The following is a 17,031-nucleotide window of genomic DNA, read 5'->3' on the forward strand; positions in this document are numbered from 1 at the left end:
AAAACTGATGTACCAGGGATAGTCCATGTTTCCCTATGGCTCAAGTGGGCGATGTTACAGTTTAACTGTGTGCTGACCAGAAAGCTGTTATGGGTAATGGCTATTTTCAAAATGGAGGACGGAAAATTCCCTTGATCATAGTGAACAAATAGGACGCAGGACAGGAGAAAGACACTGAGGAGTAGACTACATGGAAGGTAAGTATGACTTGTGTATGCCTATTTTGACTTTTATTTTCAGTACAGGTTTTCTTTAATGCCCAATTGGCACTAAGGGGCCTAAAGTGTGCCACACCATTACACCACCACCACCAACAGCATCCTGCACAGTGGTAACAAGGCATGATGGATTCATGTTCTCATTCTGTTTACGCCATATTCTGACTATCGAGACTCATCAGACCAGGCAACATTTTTCCAGTCTTCAACAGTCCAATTTTGGTGAGTGTGTGCAAACTGTAGCCTCTTTTTTCTATTTGTAGTGAGGATGAGTGGTACCCGGCGGGGTCTTCTGCTGTTGTAGCCCATCCGCCTCAAGGTTGTGCGTGTTGTGGCTTCACAAATGCTTTGCTACATACCTCTGTTGTAACGAGTGGTTATTTTAGTCAACGCTCTATCAGCTTGAATCAGTCGGCCCATTCTCCTCTAACCTCTAGCATCAACAAGGCATTTTCGCCCACAGGACTGCCACATACTGGATGTTTTTCCCTTTTCACATCATTCTTTGTGAACCCTAGAAATGGCTGTGCGTGAAAATCCCAGTAACTGAGCAGATTGTGAAATACTCAGACCGGCCCATCTGGCACCAACAAGCCTTGCTCAAAATTGCTTAACTCACCTTTCTTTCCCATTCTGACATTCAGTTTGGAGTTCAGGAGTTTGTCTTGACCAGGACCACACCCCTAAATGCATTGAAGCAACTGCCATGTGATTGGTTGATTAGATAATTGCATTAATGAGAAATTGAACAGGTGATCCCAATAATCCTTTAGGCGAAGGTACATTAGGGTGAGATACAATGACCAGTAACCAGAGTTTGACAAGCCCTGGCTGCTGCCCCAGAATGAAAGAGACCACTACACAACCACTTTTAAATGACTGCAATTCACAGCCTGAGTGGAACGGGAGTGTGTCCTGGATTATTTAAGTGCTGCTGTTTTACACAGAGGTTCTGAACCTGCTGCCAGTGACCAGAACAGGACCGTCTGATGAACACGTTCTACGGGACAATTTTCAGATACTTAACAGCATGTATTTTTGCTTTAACTACAGCTCAGTAGTGCCCAGGAGCAGGGGTGAACCGCTAAGCTTTTTGCAGTGTCTGGTAATGGGCAAGAATATAGTTTTATGTAGCCTCTCGCAACCTTTAGTGTTGTAGTTATTCATTTTAAAGAAACTAGTGCTATAACCGTCCACGGCAATTACTTGTTCCTACGAAAGCGACAATTACTGGCTTTGCCAATCACAGCAATTCAGAGCTAAGCTTGACAGTGATGCCAGTCTTTAAAATAATGGTTTTTACAACATAGCACAGACTGTAGTAGATCTGTTTCAAGTATTTTTATGTTGGAATGAAACCAGAATCGCCAGAAAACCAGCAGTCTCAACCAAACAGTGGAAATCGCCGTCAGTACTCACAGTGGTGAAGGCCAACTTCTTAGGACGTTAGTGGGCACTGCTGTGCTTAACCACTTCAGCCTAACTGGCAATCAATGAAAGGGATTATAAATCCCTTTCACTGATCGGACCCCTCCGGAGAAAAGCCGACAGCGTCTCTTCAGACGCTGCGGCTTTTCTGAGCTCTGGTCTTCTTTCTTCTTCCTGGGAGCGAGATCGATCGCTCCCAGGACTTTTTGACTGTGGCCATCTTGTGGCCAAATAGCAAACTGCACCAAAAACACACATTGTATTAAATAAATACATTTTTAAACATGAAAGATCCCCTATTTACCTCCCACACCAAAACATACCCACATACAAGTTTTAATTAAAAATAAAATAAAAAATTACAATAATAATAAAAAAAACAAAGAGTTACCTAAGGGTCTGAACTTTTTAAATATTCATGTCAAAGGAGTATATCAATATGATTTATTAAATTATGGGCTTCTAAATAGTGATGGACGCAAATTGAAAAAAATGCACCTTTATTTCCAAATTGAATATCGGCGCCATACATTGTGATAGGAACATAATTTAAATGGTGTAATAAGCGGGACAAATTGGTAAATAAAGTACATAGGTTTTAATTATGGTAGCATGTATTAATTTCAAACTATAATGGCCAAAAGCTGAGGAATAATGATTTTTTCCCATTTCTTTCTTAATATTCCTGTTAAAATGGATTTACAATAAATTAATTCTCAGCAAAATGTATCACCCACAGAAAGCCTAATTGGTAGCGGAAAAAACAAGATATAGATCAATTCATTGTGATGAGTAATGATAAAGTTATTGGCAAATGAATGGGAGGTGAAAGTTGCTTAGATGTAAAAAAAATCTCAACCCTGTAGGCTGAAGTGGTTAAAGGAAATCTGAGATGTCGTTTATGGGCGTATTTATACTTACCTGGTGCATTTTATACTTACCATGAGTTGCGTGGGCTCCTCCCCCTACCCCCAGTAATCTGTCCAGCCGCGCTCTTCAGGTCACAGGAGTGTGGCGGGACTGACTGTAACTGGCCAGAATACCGGGGGTAATAACAAGTGAACGGAGCAGCCGAAATGGACGGCGAGGGAGCCCAGGCACCTCATGGGGATGGAGGAAGCCCCGGGTAAGTATAAATACACTATCGACATCTCAGGTACACTTCAAAGACTGGGCTCCATGGCTCCCCCAAGGTTAATATACTTTCAATTACTCTATTTTAACATTTAACACAGAGTGCATGGTATGTACATAGAGTGGGGTATAGCTAGGCTAATTTTTACCATTGAGTCTCAAGTAACCAGAAAGTACACTCAGCAGATCCAGTCAGTGCCGGATAAATTAGACTACTGTATATGCCTACTGAATGCAGTGCTGCAGTGCAGTGTGTCTATGTGGAAGACCTCTGACTGTGCCTGGACACTCATTGGGGCTCACAAGCTGTACCCATGTTAAGGTGGCTATATACATTTACAGTGGGATGCGAAAGTTTGGGCAACCTTGTTAATCGTCATGATTTTCCTGTACAAATTGTTGGTTGTTACGATAAAAAAAATATTAAATATATCATTCAGGAAACACACACAGTGATACTTGAGAAGGGAAATTATATATATATATAGTATAAGGCAATTATAGTTAATGTTAAAAATAGGAAAAGCTCCTACCTGCCACATTTTGCTAGAACTGATCACAAAATACCGGTGCACGGACGGACTTAAAGCCTATGAGAACAGACAGTGTCCGTTGTCACTAGGCTGGTCGTCGCGTCTGTTTCTCCCACCACCCTGCAAACACTCACAGGGCTGTGGAGTCTGAGTTGGAGCAATTTTGGGTACCTTGAGTCGGAGGTTTCAATAAACTGAGGAGTTGGATGATTTTTGAACCAAATCCATAGCCTTTGTAAAAATTAGACTAAGGAGTCAGAGTGGAGGAGTTGTCAGAGCAATTTAGGGTACCTGGAGTTGGATGATTTTTGTACTGACTCCACAGCCCTGATACACTCACATGTCCCAGTTCTGCCACTGCAGACTCCTCCATTTTGTTCCAAAGCTGGGATTGATGCCCGGCAGAAGCAAGGTGCTCCCCAATGGATTGAAAAACATCAATGGTAATCCTCAGTAACAGGGAAGATTCTCATTGGTTTATGGTGGACCAATGAAAATCCTCCCTGTTGCTAGGGAGAATCCGTTTATTGTAAGCCGTTGGGTAGCCCCATGCTCCTGCCGACCTCCAGTCTGTTTACCAACTTTGTGACTGAGCAGCGGAGTCAGCAGCGGAGGAATCTGGGGTCAAGTGAGTATTTGTGTTGTGATAGGTAAAGCCGATGAAGTGGATGCAAGTTGGACGGTGCAGTCGTGTGATGGAGCACAGCCCATCATGAGCGGATGCGTCTTTACTTTGCCGTTTTGCATCCGCTCCAAGTAGGAACTGAGCCTAAGGCTAGGTCCACCATGGGATGGGTTGTATTCCATGTATAAAAGGAATGCAAAAGAACGATAAAGTAGTACTGCATATTACAGCCGCATTGTATTGCATACAGTGAAGCAATGAAAAGTATGTTTCACTGTACCTGTTAACACACCCTTAGTGGCAACGCACATGCAGTGTGTTACTGTAATGCAATTCTACCGCCGCACTGTGAACAATCGCTTAGATGGTGCATTGCAGTGCAGTAACCCGTGTTACAATGCGGCCATTACACCGCACCACTGCGAATGAGGCCTTAAGATGGCAACACACCATACAATTAAAAGATCCAATTTTACAACAAAACGGTAAATACGATTTTTTTAGTTGTCCAGAAAAATTGAAAGCTGTTTTCAAATGAGAAATCATATTGAACTTCCCGTTTTTTTTCGATTTTTTTGAGATTGGACATGTTGGAAAATTCAGACCAATTTTAGCAAGAATTATATGGTGTGTGATGGATTGTGAAATTGTATTTAACTAGATTTTTTTTAACTATTCAGTACATTTTTCTCACCAACCATTTTTTTGGGGAGTTTACGATCTTTTATAGCGAAATTACGGCAATCTCAAAAATACGTGTGTGGTACCTCGAAGATTCTGAATAAAACTTCCAATTGGAAATTTTGATCGGAATGCTCAAATCGAATAAATAAAAATAATAAAAAATGTATGGTGTATGGACACCTTTAGTCTTAGGATGAGGAGTACAGAGCAGTCTGTATGTGGTGTTTGTAACACCAAATCATTCATTTTATTTTAACAAATAACTTCAGGGACAGATACTGAATTCTGAATGTTGAATATTGGTGGCTGTCACGCATTATTCCTCTGTATATATGAATGCAGATGAATACAATTAATAGATAGTGCTGACTGCAGTGGCGTGAACACCTAAATCTTCAGGGGGATCTTTTAATAATAAATTCAGGACAACTTACATTACAAATCTTTTTCATTGCTGGTGCATCCAGGAGGCTGTAAACACATGACTGCTATTTCACTAATCTTTCACTAATCCTGTCTGATGTGACACAGGCAGGGGTTGCAAAGCTGAGACACCTGTGTAGCTGCCAGTAAAGAAGAACAGAAGATGAATGGCATTACTCTGGGTGATGGAGTGCTGCCCTTAGTACATCTACTTAAGAGACAAGTCTTAAGGTGCATACACACATCAGACTATAGCCTTTGGAAAATGAAAGATCACAGACCAATCTTACCACCCTTCATGTAGTATGAGAGCCATACTCTACACAGTCTTTTCTATGGAGCTGAACTCCACATCAGGAAAAAATCTTTGCAAGATGCTGCACACACAGATGCTGTATAGACACAAAAGATCAGTATCTGCAAAAGATCTGTTCCTGCCAAAAATCCATTCCTGCAAATTGCAATGATAGTCTATGAGATCTGCAGATCATCATACACACATGATTTAACTGACATTCATCTGCAGATCAAGCAATCATCCGCAGATCTGAAAATCCATCCTGGTGGATCTGATCTGCAGATGAATGTCAGTTAAATCATGTGTGTATGATGATCTGCAGATCTCATAGACTATCATTGCAATTTGCAGGAATGGATCTTTGGCAGGAACAGATCTTTTGCAGATACTGATTTTGTGTCTGTGCAGCATCTTGCAAAGATTTTTTTCTGATGTGGCGTTCAGCTCCATAGAATAGACTATGTAGAGTATGGCTCTCATACTACAATGAAGGGTGGTAGGATTGGTCTGTGATCTTTCATTTTCCAAAGACTTTAGTCTGATGTGTGTATGCATCTTTATGCTCTGCCACAGGTGGCTGGGAAAGAGGGGAAAAGGAGATAGAGGGAGGTGGAGTTAGGGAGAAAAGCCTGGAGGTCGAGTATAGAAAGCACAGCCATACTGTGGCAGCACTGTAACCAGAGGACTTGGAGGATGGACTGATTATTAGGAACACCTGTTCAATTTCTCATTAATGCAATTATCTAATCAACCAATCACATGGCAGTTGCTTCAATGCATTTAGGGGTGTGGTCCTGGTCAAGACAATCTCCTGAACTCCAAACAATGTCAGAATGGGAAAGAAAGGTGATTTAAGCAATTTTGAGCATGGCATGGCTGTTGGTGCCAGATGGGCCGGTCTGAGTATTTCACAATCTGCTCAGTAACTGGGATATTCACGCACAACCATTTCTAGGGTTTACAAAGAATGGTGTGAAAAGGAAAAACATCCAGTATGCGGCAGTCCTGTGGGCGAAAATGCCTTGTTGAAGCTAGAGGTCAGAGGAGAATGGGCCAACTGATTCAAGCTGATAGAAGAGCGACGTGGACTGAAATAACCACTCGTTACAACCGAGGTATGCAGCAAAGCATTTGTGAAGCCACAACTCGCACAACCTTGAGGCAGATGGGCAACAACAGCAGAAGACCCCACCAGGCACCACTCCTCTCCACTACAAATAAGAAAAAAGATGCTACAATTTGCACAAGCTCACCAAAATTGGATAGTTGAAGACTGGAAAAATTTTGCCTGGTCTGATGAGTCTCGATAGAGTCAGAATTTGGCGTAACAGAATGAGAACATGGATCCATCATGCCATGTTACCACTGTGCAGCCAGGAGGTGGTGGTGGTGTAATGGTGTGGGGAATGTTTTCTTGGCACACTTTAGACCCCTTAGTGCCAATTGGGCATTGTTTAAATGCCAAGTGCTATCTGAGCATTGTTTCTGACCATGTCCATCCCTTCATGATTGCATATTGTGTATGGAAGTAACTTTCCAATGAGACTTCTCAAGTAACCAATTTTTTGTTTTGTTTTGAGACATGGCCTCAATTACCTTTTTTTCAAGATGTCAACTTTATTAAAATTATAAAAATGAAGTGTATTAAAAGGAAATTGGTATAGAACGCAAGGTACTTGAAAAGCAGCTACTGTAATACTTCGCTAACTGATAGGTTAATTAAAAGGTCACCATTTTAAAAGACATTTTAAAGAACTTCAAATTTTCTTGTCATGAGTAAATCAGAAGTTTCTAAATAAATTATGCATGCTTGAAATTAGACAAAATGATTGTACATTTTACTGACAATATGATCAACTGGCAGTCTTATAAAAAAGGAAAAAAATAATGCTTAATCAAATTGTTCTAGAATTATTATTTTTCCCTTACATTCTAGAATCCGCTGAATGAGAAGCTTTTCTAAATATAATTTAAAGTAAACCCGTAATGAAAAAAGTGCCCCTAGTAGGTATTTAATGGGAGCCCCCATTCTCCTTAGCTGATCCAGCTCAGAAGACCCCCAGACTGTCCACAACCATAACAAACCTGTCATGCACCCCACGCAGACACAGTACAAACAAACAAACAAACAAAGGAACATTTATATCGTGCTTTTCTCCTGGCGGACTCAAAGCGCCAGAGCTGCAGCCACTAGGATGCGCTCTATAGGCAGTAGCAGTGTTAGGAAGACTTGCCTAAGGTCTCCTACTGAATAGGTGCTGGCTTACTGAACAGGCAGAGCCGAGATTTGAACCCAGGTCTCCTGTGTCAGAGGCAGAGCCCTTAACCATTACACTATCCAGCCACCACAGTAGCGGCTTTCCTATGGGTTCCGGCGGAAATCGCCAAGCCAGATTGTATCTGCTCTACTGCCAAGGCACCTCGCACCTGTGCAGTATAACGGATCCAATTAGGTTCAGCTATTTCTGCCACAGCCTGAACTATTTCAGCTATTTCTGCCACAGCCTGAACTATTTCAGCTATTTCTGCCACAGCCTGAACTATTTCAGCTATTTCTGCCACAGCCTGAACTATTTCAGCTATTTCTGCCACAGCCTGAACTATTTCAGCTATTTCTGCCAGCGATTCACAGGATTGTTATGGGTCTGAAGCCGGATCACTACTGAGCTTGAGCAAGCTTGTATGTTTACGATTGGGCAAGGTGAATCCCTATGGAATGTGCTTTCCCCCCCTCTGCCAAGTGTGTAGTATAAACAACATTAGGGTTAATATGCACTTTTTCTCCTGACTTTTCTCCTAGGTGATATTTTTAAACTTGTCAATAAAATGTGTTTTAAGCCACCAGAAAGCAAGAAAATACTAATAATTTTGGGAGTACTTTTACACTGACTTTTTTAGTTGAGACGTGCTGGAAAGTTATTTTAAATTGAAGATTACAAATTATCTCCTAGGAGAAAACTCAGGTGAAAAAGTGAATTGTACATGGGCCCACGGTATATAGAAAGGGTAATAAGTTGATTATGATGTGGGTGGGGTTAAGAGGTAATAAAACAGTATTTCTATAGTAACAGCCCACTCTTTTTGATAATGCTCGCCTTGGCAATCTAGGGGTCCACCAATCTTATTTATAGCTTTCCCAGGGGTCTATTGGATCTTTCCCTGGGGTCGAGTGGTCCATCTCCTTTCATATATTTTTGGGAGGGGGTTATCTACATGTATTTCTTCCATTTTAAGGCATTCCCTGGTGCTCTAGTTGCCCACCTTCCCCTTTAACCTCCATAATGTTCTGGATGAGCTGAGCTCGTCCAGAGATGCCGGAGGTCACCGCTCAGGCCCTGCTGGGCCGATTTGAATAATTTTTTTTTTCAAACACGCAGCTAGCACTTTGCTAGCTGCGTGTTTGCTGCGATCGCCGCCGCCCGCCGCCGATCCGCCGCGTGCTACATGATTAAAAAAAAAAAAAAAAACATGTGCAGCCGTGCGGCTGCACATAATAAAAACGCCAGGGAGGTTAAGGGATTCCCTGGTAACCTAGTGCACCCCTCCTTTCCCACCGTTCTCCCTGGTAGACTGGTGGTCCCCCTCGACTGCAACAGCTGTCCGTGGTAGCGTTGTGGCTCTGCCCCTTCCCCTTTGAGGCATTTTCTGGTAGTCTAGTGGTCCTCCCCTCATCCCCTTGAAATGTTGCCTAGTAGCCTAGCAGTACCCCCACCCCACATTCCCCGGTGCTCTACTGCAGAGGTGGCTACCCTTTTTGGCTTACTTACTTACTATTTGAAAATGATCTACCAGGTAGAATCTACCTACAGATGTAAGCCACAACTGCAGCCCATGTACATCACCCAGTCGGGCGGTATGGCATCTACCCAGAAGTCATTTATGATCTACTGATAGATCACAATCCACCAAATGGGCACCCCTGCTCTAGTGGAATCCCCTCACCCCCTTTAAGCATCCCATGAAAGTCCCTTTAAAAAGTGTACCAGAGTTGACATGTGACATGGTGAGATAGACATGTGCATATACAGCTGCAAGCATACAGACACTTATGCTGTGTTTATTTTCTTTTTTTTCCCTGCCTGAGAGAATTTATAATTAGCTATGGAACTGACAGTTTAGGGGCATACACACGCCCGATTCCTTCTGAATCAGGCTTGTGAATGCGCCTTTTTTCTCCAGTGAGGACTCAGTCGGCTCACTGAAAAATTACAGCTAAAATAAAACCTTGAGATATTCAAGAGTCATTTTTAGGAGTAGACAGATCCAATAGTTTATCTCATTGGTTTAACTTCATCTCTGGTTCACTTTAAAGAGACTCTGAGGCGACATTGAAAAAAATAAATAATAATAATCGCTTTTTTACTTATAATCAACATGGCCATGTTTGCCCCTGCTAAAAACGCCGCTATCCTGCGACTGAACGAGGGGTCTTTACCCCCAAATCCCCTCCGTCATTCCTGGGCAGCGCTTCCTGTTGAGGCAGGGCTAATGGCCGCAGCCCTGCCTCTCAGCGCGTCTATCAGCGCTGATCGCCGCCTCTCCCCGCCCATCTCAGTCTTCCTTCACTGAGAGGGGCGGGGGAGAGGCGGAGATCCGCCGCTGACAGATGTGTGTGAGGCAGGGCTACAGCCGAAAGCTCTGCCTCCATAAGCAGCAAAATCTACGACCAAGTTGGTCTTGGATTTTGCAGGGGGAGATTTGGGGGGTAAAGACCCCTCGTTCAGCCGCGGGATATCGGCGTTTTAGCAAGGGCAAACATGCACATGTTGAGAAGTTAAAAAGCAATTCTTAATGTCGCTTCAGAGTCTCTTTAACCACTTGCCGACCGCACGCTTATACCGTGCGTCGGCAAAGTGGCAGCTGCAGGACCAGCGACGCAGTTCTGCGTCGCCAGCTGCAGGCTGATTAATCAGGAAGCAGCCGCTCGCGCGAGCGGCTGCTTCCTGTCAATTCACGGCGGGGGACTCCGTGAATAGCCTGCGGGCCGCTGATGGCGGCTCGCAGGCTAAATGTAAAAACAAGCGGAAATAATCCGCTTTGTTTACATTGTACGGCGCTGCTACTTCGCAGCGCCGTAAGGCAGATCGGCGATCCCCGGCCAATCAGCGGCCGGGGATCGCCGCCATGTGACAGGGGACGTCCTGTCACTGGCTGCACAGGACGGATAGCGTCCTGTGCAGCCCGGATCACCGGGGGGAAAGGTAGGAGAGGGAGGGGGAGAATGTCGCCGCGGAGGGGGGCTTTGAGGTGCCCCCCCCCCGCAACATGCCTGCAGGCAGGAGCGATCAGACCCCCCCTGCACATCATCCCCATAGGGGGGAAAAAAGGGGGGCGATCTGATCGCTCTGCGTGCCCGCTGATCTGTGCTGGGGGCTGCAGAGCCCACCCAGCACAGATCACAACAAACAGCGCTGGTCCTTAAGGGGGGGTAAAGGGTGGGTCCTCAAGCGGTTAAAGAGAAACTCCGACTAAAAATTTAACTTTATCCCAATCAGTAGCTGATACCGCCTTTTACATGAGATTATTGTAAAAATGAAGCATTTTTTTTTTTTATTATTTTCACTGAAGTTCCTCTTTAAGGATCCCTGATGATCTAGTGGTTGCTCCTTTACAGCTCCCTGGTGTTCTAGTGGCTAACCTCCCCTTTTGCAGAGTTTGGCAACAGAGGGTGGATGTAGCAAGTGTAACACATCACCTCCTCCTGGTTACAGAAACAATCAGCTCTCTCTCCCAGTGCTAGTAATGCCTGACTCTTCTCTCTTCAAGTACCAGGTCCCAGCAAGTTGACGTCATCAAACCAAACCCAGTACATGAAGAGAGAAGAGCTTGGCATTCATACTAGTGAGAGAGAGCCAATTGCCACTGGAACCAAGAGAAAGTGAGGTACACTAGCTCTCTGATTGGATCTGTGTTGGGCGGCGGCAAGCGGCAAATGAACTGGATAGAGGCAATTGAGCACCAGGGTATTACATCTGAGTACCTCCTAAACCATTTACCCCCATTAATGAGCACAATTACTGAATGCATGCATAACGGATAAAGGGAACCTGGCGGGAAGTATATGGAGGCTGACATTTATTTCCTCCCAAGTGTGACACGGCTGTCCCCCTGGCACTCACTAAAGTGATCCGCTGTCATTGGTTGAAGCCTATCACACTGATTGGCTAGCCAAGGGAGGGAGGGAGGGAGGGAGGGAGAGAGATAGAAAAAAAAAAAGCTAATTTGATTTAAAAAAAAAAAACCAACCAAATAAATATTTAAATAAAAAAATAAACAAACATTGGGGGAGCGATCAGACCCCACAAACAGAGCTCTGTTGGTGGGGAGAAAAGGGGGGAATCACTTGTGTGCTGTGTTGTGTGGCCCTGCAGCTTGGCCTTAAAGCTGCAGTGGCCTATTTCAGTAAAAATGGCCTGGTCACTAGGGGGAGTTTAACACCGCGGTCCTCAAAAGGTTAAGCAAGGTGACACTCTCGGGTGTGTTGTCCTTAACACTGAGTGTTACATTGGAACCGCCAATTTTTAACTCGACAATTTTAGCCCGAGACAATGGTGATGAAGTGTATCCGTGGGCAGCTCATCTTGCTGCAAGCATACTGACATACATCAGTGATTTGTAAATAAGCCCGGATAGACTGCAGAACCAACATATATGGATTTTGCCAGCTGTAGTAATTACAATGCTATTTGCACAAAACGCTGCTGCTTACTAAGGGCCAGTTTCCACTTAGCCGGCGCATCAGATTCGTGTCACATTTGGCACTAGTGGAAATGGGCCCTAAGGGAAGCTTGAGTCAATCTTACTACAGTGATCCTGTGGCTATAGACCTAACCCTCCCAGCTATTTAATAAACAGTGAGGGTTTGAATACCTGGTGGGTTGTTGGTGGTTGTATGCAGTTGCGGCTGTAGTTTGTATGTTTTGCCCACGTTCTGAGTCTGAAAAAAACTCTTAACAATAGCTGTTTGGATTGGTTTTATGTGAGAACTAAAAGGTTGTATGTATTTTCTATAAGCGATCTAGTTATATTTATATACGTATAGAATAACATATATCCCACACTATACACAGAAGTTGACTATTAATGAATGCATAATAATGAATATGACCTACAAGCAAACAAAATTACACAAATAAATTTCCTGAAAGAGCACAAATGACCTATATTGCTTGTACTCATTAAAGACAGATCAATAGAAGTGACATTTAATAGGAAGTAAAGCCATAAGCACAGTACAATGCAGAAAATGTGTTAACCACTCTGTGACTGCCTAACGCCAATTGGCGGCCGCAGAATGTTTCCCCCAGGACCTCCTAACAACGATCAGCATCAAGTCCGGAGATTAGCGGGGGCTGCGCGTGTATCCCCGCTGAGTTACAGAGCTCCGCAAACAGCCTGCCAGCCACGATTGGAGCTGGCAGACTGTAAATAAAAGAAAAAAAAATGGTCGCAATCACTTACAGCGCTGTGATCTATTGCAGCACGGTATGGGGGACAACTCTGTCACTGAGCTGTCCCCAGGAGAGGCTCACAAGCTGATCCCTCATGAGTTGATGCCTATAAAAGGCAATCACAGGGATAGGATCTTGGGGGGGGGGGGGGGGGGGGGGGGGATACAATTAAAAAGAAAATAGACTATTTTATTTAAAAAAGAACAAAATTAAAAATAAATAAAATTGCAGCAGCAATCAGATGCCACCAACAGAAAGTTCTGTTACTGGCAAGAAAAGTAGGCAAGATTAATGTGTGTGTCAAGTTGTGTAGCAGTGCAGTGTGCTAAATTGAAAAAAAAAAATGGCCTGGTCACTAGGGGGGTGTAAGCCTGTGGTCCTCAAGCAGTTAAAATAAATAAATAAAAAAAAAAAAAAATGTGATGAACTCAATGGAGGAAACTAAAAGGATTCCTCTTTTGGAGAGAGATTCATTTTGAAATAAAATCCTCTGAGCTCTTCCATCTGCACATGCCCCATTTTAGCACTGACAAAATAATTGGTAAATATTTGTATATGCATTTTGTTTATATTGGGCTCAGGTTAATGTCCAAGCTCTAAAGCAATGTTTCTCAAGCCGAAAGGAGGAAGAATTTGGGATCAGAAAATGAAAGTTTCTAGCAGTTTATCCATTTAGCCAGCAGCTGTGGTAATTATCTCAGCAGTAAAACTACTTAGCTATTAAGAGAAATTCTAACTCATCACTACTGTAAAGCCTTGTACACATTTTCAACTATGATTAGCCAATCACTGACCAATTTAACCCCCTCCATGTAGTATGAGGGTCAACAGATTTTGAATACTATGAGCAGATTGTGATGGTAAATCCTCATACTACATGGAGTTGGTAACATTGGTCAGTGATTTGACAATTATAATTGAAAGTGTGTACCAGGCTTAAAGCCTGGCATACACGTCCAATTTTGAGTGGCCAGTTTTACCAATTCCATGTTCCATCCAGTCCTTACCTGCACAATCTGTTCATACAATTCAAGATCCGTTGGCCCTCATGCTACATGGAGGTGGTAAGAATGCAGCGTGCAGTGCGTTTACAGATTTCAGAGAAACAGATTGTGGAAACGCAGCACCAAGGGTTACATTACTGGGCCGGCATCTTTTCCATTAGCAAACTGCATGCTTTTTGAAAATATGATTGAAATGTATGCAGTGTGAAAAGGGCTTTTAGTCGTCCTGTGCAAGGGGGACTACAAAAAGAAAGTATTAAAAGGGATACTGTAAGGGAGTCGGGGGTAAATGAGTTGAACTTACCCAGAGCGTCTAATGGTCCCCCGCAGACATCCTGTGCCCGCGCAGCCACTCACCGATGCTCTGGCCCCACCTCCGGTTCACTTCCAGAATTTCAGACTTTAAAGTCAGAGAACCACTGCGCCTGCATTGCCGTGTCCTTGATCCCGCTGATGTCACCAGGAGCATACTGCGCAGGCCCAGTATGGTCTGTGTCTGTGCAGTACGCTCCTAGTGACATCAGCGGGATTGAGGACATGGCAACACAGGCGCAGTGGTTTTCAGACTTTAAAGTCTCAAATTCCAATTTCAATTTTTTTTTATTTTTTTCTCTATTCTTAGCCTTGTAAGTCCTTTAAAGGGAACCTAAACTGAGAAGGATATGAATTTTTCCTTTTAAAACAATACCAGTCGCCTGACTCTCCTGCTGATCCTGTGTCTCTAATACTTTTAGTCACAGCCCCTCAACAAGCATGCAGATCAGGTGCTCTTAGGGCCCGTTTCCACTTGTGCTGTGTGAATTAGTTGCAGAAAACGCTAAAACAAATTTGCACGCGGATGCAAATTTTACCGCAAATTTGTGGGCGTTTTCACATAGGTTAGTAAGTATGCAAATTTACCAAGTCAGTGCCTGTGTGCTTTTACATTGATTTTGTGCGAAAACTCCCACAAATTCGCGTGACGTCAGGGGGAGTCCCGATCCACCCCATAGAGCAGCCTGGCGGTGATTGGCCGGGCTGCGCAAGGGGTCTGCGGAGGGAGGGACTCTTTTGCGGCTGGTAGCGGCGACGAGCGCAACAAACATGCAGCTAGCAAAGTGCTAGCTGAGTGTTTGAAAAAAAAAAATTGTGCAAATCGGCCCACCAGGGCCTGAGCAGTGCACTGCGGCGTTACTGGACGAGCTGAGCTCGTCCGTAACTCCCAGGAGGTTAATGATGGCCTGCAGACCTTCTTTAAGTTTGTTAATGAGTACTTCTACTACCACGCAAAAGTCTGCACATACGGGAACATCACAAACAATAAGGGCTGGAAACCACTAGAAAGCACAAATCGCAGAGTCAGAGGTGTCAAACTAAGGAGTTGGATGATTTTTGTACCACTCCTTAGTTCTGCAAGGGCTGTGGAGTCGGAGTCAAGGAGTCGAAGCAATGTTGGGTACCTGGAGTCGGAGTTGGTGGTTTCATATTCTATGAACTATAGAACAATAAGGGAGAGCCACTTAATGCAAAAATCGTGTGACGCTCCATAGAGAGGAGCCCCTTACATCAACAAGATATCTCTAGTCAGTCAAAAAATAGCAGCAGAGGACTGTAGCGCGTAAATCACCCATTTCACATAAATAGGTCATTAAAATCCAACATACAATTTAAAAAACAGGGAACAACCTGGCCACGAGTGTTCAAAAAAAGGGCAGAGGGGCTGCTTTGCAAATCATGCACATTGCGATCACCAAGCCAAAGCTCATTGAAAAAGCATGTGCCACTGCATATGCAAGCCCACTCCCTCCACCATGCACCCCACACTGTGCCTGTCTCTAGCTAACCAAACCTGGTGTATTTCCAAGTTGGTGGTTTCATAAACTGAGGAGTTGGATGATTTTTGTATCAACTCTACATCACTGACAACGATTGTGATTTCCACAGTGATAAGGAATTGACATAAGTTTGGTAGTAAAAGCGTTGCAAAATCGCTTTGTACTGTGATTGAAAAGCTATTTTGCAGTGATCCTAAACTTTGTATTGAAGCACAAAAGCTACAAAAATCCTGCAGGCACTGTGATTGCAATTTTGTTAAATCGCAGTTGCTGTGGGATCGCCTCCATTGACTTTCATTAAAGGGACACTTAAGCCAGGAAAAAAAACGAGTTTTACTCACCTGGAGCTTCTACCAGCCCCCTGCAGCAGTCCTGTGCCCTCGCTGCCACTCACTCATCCTCTGGTCCCCCGCTGCCAGTTAGTTCAGTTTTTGCCGATAGGCCCGCCAGGACTGGCCATGCGTACATTTTTCTGCATTCCCGACTGTAATTAGCGCTATTGCGGGCCGCGACGCATACAAGAATATGCGTTGCCGCATTACGCACGCATAGATATGCGACAACGCGTATTTTTGTATGCGTTGCGGCCCGCAATAGCGCTAATTACAGTCGGGAATGCAGAAAAAGGTACGCATGGTCAGTCCTGACGGGCCTGTCGGCAAAAACGAAACTAGCTGGCAGCGGGGGACCAGAGGATTAGTGAGTGGCTGCGAGGGCACAGGACTGCTGCAGGGGGCTGGTAGAAGCCCCAGGTGAGTAAAACTTTTTTTTTCTGGCTTAAGGTTCACTTTAACTTAGCGCTTGTGAGATCACCGGCTATTCTGAAACGCTGCTGAAAGCGCTCTAGTGGTCCCTATGGAGCACGAAAACCTGACTATAAAACGTAGGACTGGGACTGCAAATATAACGTTAATCTCAACGATTTCTTAGTGAGTCCTATTGAAAACCTTCTGAATTTAGTGTAATGTGATGGAGTATAATTAAATGGCTAATTATGCTTCTCCAAGGCTGGAAAGTGGCACTCATGATAGCGCCTTATCCTTTCACACAAGGAGAAAAGCTCTTGAAAACTGGAGCAAGAGACAATGAGACAGCTGTCACTTTGGAATAATTACCTTCCATGAATCATATTTAATTCCTATTAGCTACTTTTTCATGCTCTTAGAAGCCAAAATAATATTTGAATGCTGTAATCTATTGACCTCCTGATACAGCCTCCTTTTCTCTGGAGGTTACTGCTTGGCTGGCCCTTGGCTCTCCACTACATCTCTTCAGTCGCCATGGTGATTTTAACATTTCCATCAATGCTGACAACTCTGCTGCTTCCAAATTTGTCACTTACCTCTCTCCTGTTCATCTCATAAAATGGTCCTCTGGTCTGACCTTTGATGGCCACACAGACACACTACAAAGGTTTAT

At 43.9% G+C, this 17,031-nt stretch overlaps 1 protein-coding gene across 1 annotated transcript in view; it reads right to left on the reverse strand.

The window, feature by feature from the left end:
* SREK1IP1 (SREK1 interacting protein 1) overlaps positions 1 to 17,031 on the reverse strand; it is a 78,734-nt gene that overhangs the window by 20,215 nt on the left and 41,488 nt on the right. The window lies entirely within an intron of this gene.

Source organism: Hyperolius riggenbachi, chromosome 1, assembly GCF_040937935.1.
Source record: "Hyperolius riggenbachi isolate aHypRig1 chromosome 1, aHypRig1.pri, whole genome shotgun sequence".
Taxonomy (NCBI): Eukaryota; Metazoa; Chordata; class Amphibia; order Anura; family Hyperoliidae; genus Hyperolius; species Hyperolius riggenbachi.